The sequence below is a fragment of the Lactuca sativa genome, chromosome 1 (assembly GCF_002870075.4).
Source record: "Lactuca sativa cultivar Salinas chromosome 1, Lsat_Salinas_v11, whole genome shotgun sequence".
Lineage (NCBI taxonomy): Eukaryota > Viridiplantae > Streptophyta > Magnoliopsida > Asterales > Asteraceae > Lactuca > Lactuca sativa.
Window position 1 is genome coordinate 203,048,202 of NC_056623.2, and position 6,408 is coordinate 203,054,609.

Sequence of the window (6,408 nt, forward strand, 5' to 3'; positions counted from 1 at the left end):
CTGATCTGGAACCACGAGCATGGTCTCTCGTGTTGGCCACCACAATTCACCACGGACTCTTTCTTCTCTCTTCCTCTCCTCTTCTCTCTTGCAGCTTACACCCACAACGACCACATTCCTTTGTTGTGAGTATACCGAATTGAGAATAGAAGGAGGGTGGAAGAAGAAGATGATGAGGTGTATACACACCACGAGCCTTCTCGTGATGTGTATACAGGATGGCCTAACTAAAAAAAGAGTTGTCATTTTTTGAAGATAACAAAAAAAAAATTGTGTAATTTCTTTTAAATGACAAACAAATTAAATGGAAGCCTACTCATAATATTTCAGCGGGCATCCCAGGTTTGAGATCACATGGCAAACCCAGCCTCCATAGGTATTTTAGAATTTTTTTTTTTACACATATGACATCACAAGAGGTAGTTTAAGGTAATCGATTCATAACCTCACATCCCGTATAGGTAAAAAAACCCGATGCATCAACCCGACTAAGCTAGATATCATTTGCTTCAGTAATCTAACCACATTTTAGTTAACTATCAACTAAAATAACCAAGTTTATTATTATTATTATTATTTTTTGAAAATTAACCATTCGGACCAAATCCATTATTGTAGCCAAATATTATATGTATGGGCAGCCCGCACCCACAAAACCGGAATACACTTTCTGAAACATGTAATTTTAAAGCTCTTGTTAGTGTTATTTCGGATTTACAATTTTATGTTATCGACGATGGATTCAACTAATCAAGTTAGTCCTACTCGTCTATTTAATAGCACTTTACTTTACAAACTATTTTTCGTATTCCAAAATGAACAGATCATGTCTGTAATACCAAGAACAAGTCTGGATTATGTAATATTTGTTTTTTTTTATTGAAAGACTTATGAACCATATAAGTACCTTAAAATGTGTGTATGGCCATTTTTAGTGAGGAAAAAGTAGTACCTTAGCTATTAGAAGCGAGTCCAGAACGGTATTATAAGTCCAAAATACGAAGAACATAGTTCGGAATCTGAAAATCGAATATTGATGTTCCGGAATGGGACTCCGAAATAGCAATTCAATATTTCTTTATTTTTGTTTATGATATTGTCAAATGATTTTGCTATTACTTGTTTTATTCCCAAGATGAATTTACATGGATATTAAAAAATTGGGTTCTATAGATGAAGAAATTGTATTCCATTTAAATGAGATTTCGGAATAATATCCGATAAATGTAAAATAATTTCAAAAGTATTGTTATAAATCTAATGTATTTTTATGGTAATATCTTAAAATTATTTTGGGGTTTGTTTTTACATATAAAAAAACAAAACGTAGAAAATAAAACAAACAGTAAACCATCAAGGGAGCCTATAAATTTAAGAAAGAAATCAGAATTCGTGTTAAAACTTAAATTGAAAGCAGATAAAACTCCAAAAAATGGGATTGGACCAAGTTTAGAAAAACTATTTTGTAAGGTCTCATAAATACTGAATTAAATTTTCATTTTAAATAACTCAAAACTATTCATCATTATCCTAAAAGACGGTTATAATAAAAGTATTCTCAAAACATCAGAGTAAAATCATAAATAATCAATGCGGAATAAATCTTCAAGGGATGTAGTACGATCAATTCGGGCCTTCCTTTTGAAACTAGTAGTACCTAAAAATATTTTAAACATAAACCTTAAACACAAAGCTTAGTGAATTTCCCAAAATGCCACATAACATATATATATATATATATATATATATATATATATATATATATATATATATATATATATATATATATATATATATATATATATATATATATACGTGAGCTCAAGGCCGTACCGGTTCTATTTTACCTACGAGTCTATTTCACCCACGAGTCTATTTCAACTTAAATGTCCGCTCAAGGCTATACTAGGTCTATTTCTAATTCACCCCCGGTCTATTTCACCCCCGAATCTATTTCAACTCAAATGTCAACTCAAGGCTGTATTGGGTCTATTTCACCCCCAAGCCTACTTCAACTCAATTGGTATTTTTCAACTATACGGGTCGAGTCTATTTCACCCTCGATTCTATTTTAACTCAAACGATATATTTCAATGGTATGGGTCTATTTCACCCCCAGGTCTATTTCACCCTCACATACAAATAGCAAACATGCATACATGCATACAACAATAGTCACAAAGACAACAAGTGCATACAACCCTAGTGTCCTACAATATAGTGAGCAAACTCACTTGAACTATTCAACAGAATCCCAACAACGACCTCAGCAACAAAATGTGACATCCCCATTTTCACGGCCAGAAAAGTCCGATTTTTTGTTTATGCTTAATAAAAAAATCAGAGTACCTCTTTTAATAAAAATGTTGCGGAATTTGTTCCTAGTAAGACATGATAAATACGTTATCAAAGCATTTTCGAAGAAAAGTATTTTTAATTGTTATAAAACTTTTGGGATGTCATCGTCAATACAAAAACATTAGCATAAACAGAACTTACATTCATTACCACTAGTGATTTATATCTCCTTAATCTCTCAGTGTAATGTGACTTCATATCAACACCTGTGATATAAATAAACTGAGTGGGTCAGGTTGGGAAACCTGGTGAGTACATAGAGATTTCAATCCCACAATGTTATATCATATATATAATTTAGAACTCACAAAATATACAATTTCACGATATATATATATATATATATATATATATATATATATACACACACACACACACACACACACACACACATATATATATATATATATATATATATATATATATATATATATATATATATATATATATATATATATATATATATATATATATAAGCAACTCTTATCCCACTCCCGTCGATCCTCACAACGAGACTATCCGTACTCTCAGACCTAAGATTAACCATTTTACCTAATCCATACTCCCGGATTAGAAATGAACGTCTTTACGTAATCCATACTCTCAGACTAGGGACGAATGACTAATCCATACTCTTGGGTTAATGACGAATGATTATGCCTAATCCATACTGTCAGACTAGAGACGAATGACTAATCCATACTGTTGGTTTAATGACGAATGATTATGCCTAATCTATACTCTCGGACTAGGGACGAATGACTAATCCATACTCTCGGATTAATGACGAATGATTATGCCAAATCCATACTCTCGGACTAGGGACAAATGACTAATCCACACTCTCGGATTAATGACGAATGATTATGCCTAATCCATACTCTCGGGCTAGGGACGAATGACTAATCCATACTCTCGGATTAACGAAGAATGATTATGCCTAATCCATACTCTCGAACTAGGGACGAATGACTATGTCTTAATCCATACTCCTGGATTAATGACAGTTAACTATGTCCAATCCATACTCTCGGACTAGGGACAATGACTATGTCTAATCCATTCTCCCAGATCAATGACATATACTAAAGTTCTATTCTCTAAGTATAACTCATTCGTACCCATAAGAAAATACTACCCAATATTCCTCATAATTAATTTAGGTTTACTCTTTATCCTAAACCATCATATATAATCAGGTATGTTCTTTAACACGTATTTCAAGCAACATCAATTAACTCGCACATAAAGATATAATTAATAAATCAATCAATACTTGTATTAAAAACATGTTCATGAAAGAGACTATGCACTCACTTGTTAAGGTGGTGATTCTCAATTCAGACAGTGCTTCGTTACTCTTAAAACAATTTCCCTTGGCAAAACATAGTATCATTACCACTAGGGTTTAGTTTAATATTCACCGAGACTAATTAATAGTCGAGCTATTATTATTATTATTATATAAGCGTTAAACAATACTTATATAACCCATAATAATAGCCCAAATATTTATTATAAGGTCCTAATAACATTACTATATTGAATCATAAGCTATACTAAAGTTAGGGTAGGCGCAGCTCACTTACAACAGTGTAACACCGTAAATTTTAAAATAATTTTTCACAATTTATAAAAACATTTCTCATTAATTTTTCATAAAAACATCAAGTTTAAATCTCAATTCACATTACACAAAATCCCAAGATCGATGTATATCAAAAATCCCATGCGTGTGTACAGATCAAGCCGGCGCATTCCCACGGTCATCGCTAGTACCTGAAACAACAACATTAACACTGTAAGCACAAAGCTTAGTGAGTTCCCCAAAATACCACATAAAAAGACACACACACACACAGATATATATATATATATATATATATATATATATATATATATATTAGCCACTCGAGGCTATAACTCTGTGGGTCCGTGCACCCAAGCTCTGTGAACCCTCAGGTTCTAACTCTGGGAACCTTCTGGTTCCAACTCTATAAACATGCACAGCATAAATCACATAGACATCATGTAGTACAACACATAGCATACACATAACATACACATACTCTGACACATAACTCTGATTACCTACTCAAGGTAAGGTATAGTGAGAAGACTCACCTCGTGAATATCGATGGCTAGCAAATCCCGAAATCACACGTGCTCGATCCTCCGAGCTATAATCTCCCTATAACATCATATGTCTCTAATTAACACTTTTAACACAAAGGTTGACTACCCCTAAGAAGTCAACACTGGTCAACTCTTGGTCAACGGTCAACGGTCAACGGTCAACTTTGACCGGACTCGGCGAGTGCACTATGGCGACTCGGCGAGTCTAGACGTTTTCACCAAACTCTCTGGAATTCCCTTTTTACACGTCGAGTACTCCCCCTGACTCGACGAGTTCCACCTAGAAGAATCGTGGGGCCACCCCGACTAAACTCAGACCACCTGTCAACCCTCTCAGACTCGCCCTGACTCACTGAGTCAACCTATGACTCGACTTGACCACTCACTGGGCGATCTGAGGACAATCTTCAAGCTACTCGCCGAGTCTGCTCATCGGACTCGGCGAGTCCATGCCATGCAATCACTCAAACTTGCTTCTAAGGTCAGATCTGCTCCAACAATTCATAGATCTGGCCTTCCTAGACTGATTCAACACGTAAAGTCCTTATCTTGGTGTTCATAACACACCCCATGGCTCATAAATGGCATTTTGACCTAAGGCATAAAGATTCCAATCCAAAACCTCCATTGATTCACAAAAAGCTTGGGCAAAGGGACACTCTGGACCTCTAAAGGCCCAGATCTACAACTTAACTCACTCAAGGGACCAAGGAAGCACTAGATCTTATCATAAAAGGGCTCAATAAGCCCTAAGTCAACATAAATCTCGACATAGCAGAAATAGCTCGAAGAATATACCTCAAATGCGATGCTCTGGATCCCAAACTCTCAGAAAGTGGCTCCTCTTGCCTTCCCTTAGCTGATCCTCCCTTTTCCTTGCAAGATGACACTTCCAAGATTAATAATGGCCTCCTTCTATGCTCAAAACTCTCACACTCGATTAGGGTTTCGCTCAAGGGACTGGTGAGCACAAATGACGGCAATAAGGCCCTTTAAATAGGTCCCAAACCCGAGAAATTAGGGTTTCATTAAACAGCGCAGACTCGCCAAGTCCATACCTTGGACTCGCCGAGTCCAAGTGCGAACCCGCATCCAGACCTGCGATCCTACTCGGCGAGTCTGAGCTCCAACTCGCCGAGTCCCCTCTCAAAACACCAAAAACATAAACATAAAAGATACCTGGAAATCCGGGCTGTTACAAACAGTTTTTTCTCAAAACTGGGCTCCGCCGGAGCAGCGTTCCTGAGCTGAAAGGCTCTTCTTCTCGGAGCTGTCAGGAGCTCTGGGCTTCCGCCTCGTGCTAGGGAGGTTCCCTAGGCTTTTCGGGGCTAGAGAGAAGTTCTAGAGAGAGAGGGAAGTTATGGGAGGTGTGAGGAATGAATGGAGGACTCATCACTTATTTATAGGGGTTGGAGGAAGTTTCACGTCGTGAACTTTTGATATTCACATCGTGAGACAGGCTGCCTACAGCCAGGCGCAACCTGGTGCTGACACGTGACATCGCACATAGGGTGGAAATCAGCCAATTTTAAAAAAATCATAACTTCTGCATACTAGCTCCATTTTTGACGTTCTTTTTTCCATGCGTAGGTAAAAACAAGATCTACAACTTTCATTTAGACCCCGTTGGCTAATTCTCGAACGATCTTAAATTTAACAGTACGAGGAGATTAGACTGTTAAATGACCGCGAAGAATTCGTAACTCCTTCATACGGACTCCGTTTTCATCTGTCTTTTTACCGTTGAGTTCTTATTAATGAGATATTCTACTCTCATTTAGGTCGCATAGGCCAAAAACCGCTCGAACTAAAATTCGAGTTTTGGGTCGTACACTACTAAGCCGAAACTTCGAAAAATCATAACTTCCTCATACGAAGTCAGATTTGGGCGTTCTTTTTATGGACACTCTCGGT

General features: G+C 36.7%; 1 long non-coding RNA gene across 2 annotated transcripts; it reads right to left on the bottom strand.

Annotated features, from left to right (window-relative positions):
- Window positions 1-3,966: 3,966 nt before the first annotated feature.
- On the bottom strand, window positions 3,967-5,376 carry LOC128131174 (uncharacterized). 2 transcript variants are annotated; one of them, XR_008229113.1, is made up of 2 exons: window positions 5,293-5,376; window positions 3,967-4,137 (listed from the first exon to the last, which is right to left on the bottom strand). It is a non-coding gene; the product is annotated as an uncharacterized LOC128131174 (long non-coding RNA). The 2 variants fall into 2 exon arrangements; XR_008229109.1 differs by lacking the exon at window positions 5,293-5,376 and adding an exon at window positions 4,483-4,588.
- Window positions 5,377-6,408: the final 1,032 nt, after the last annotated feature.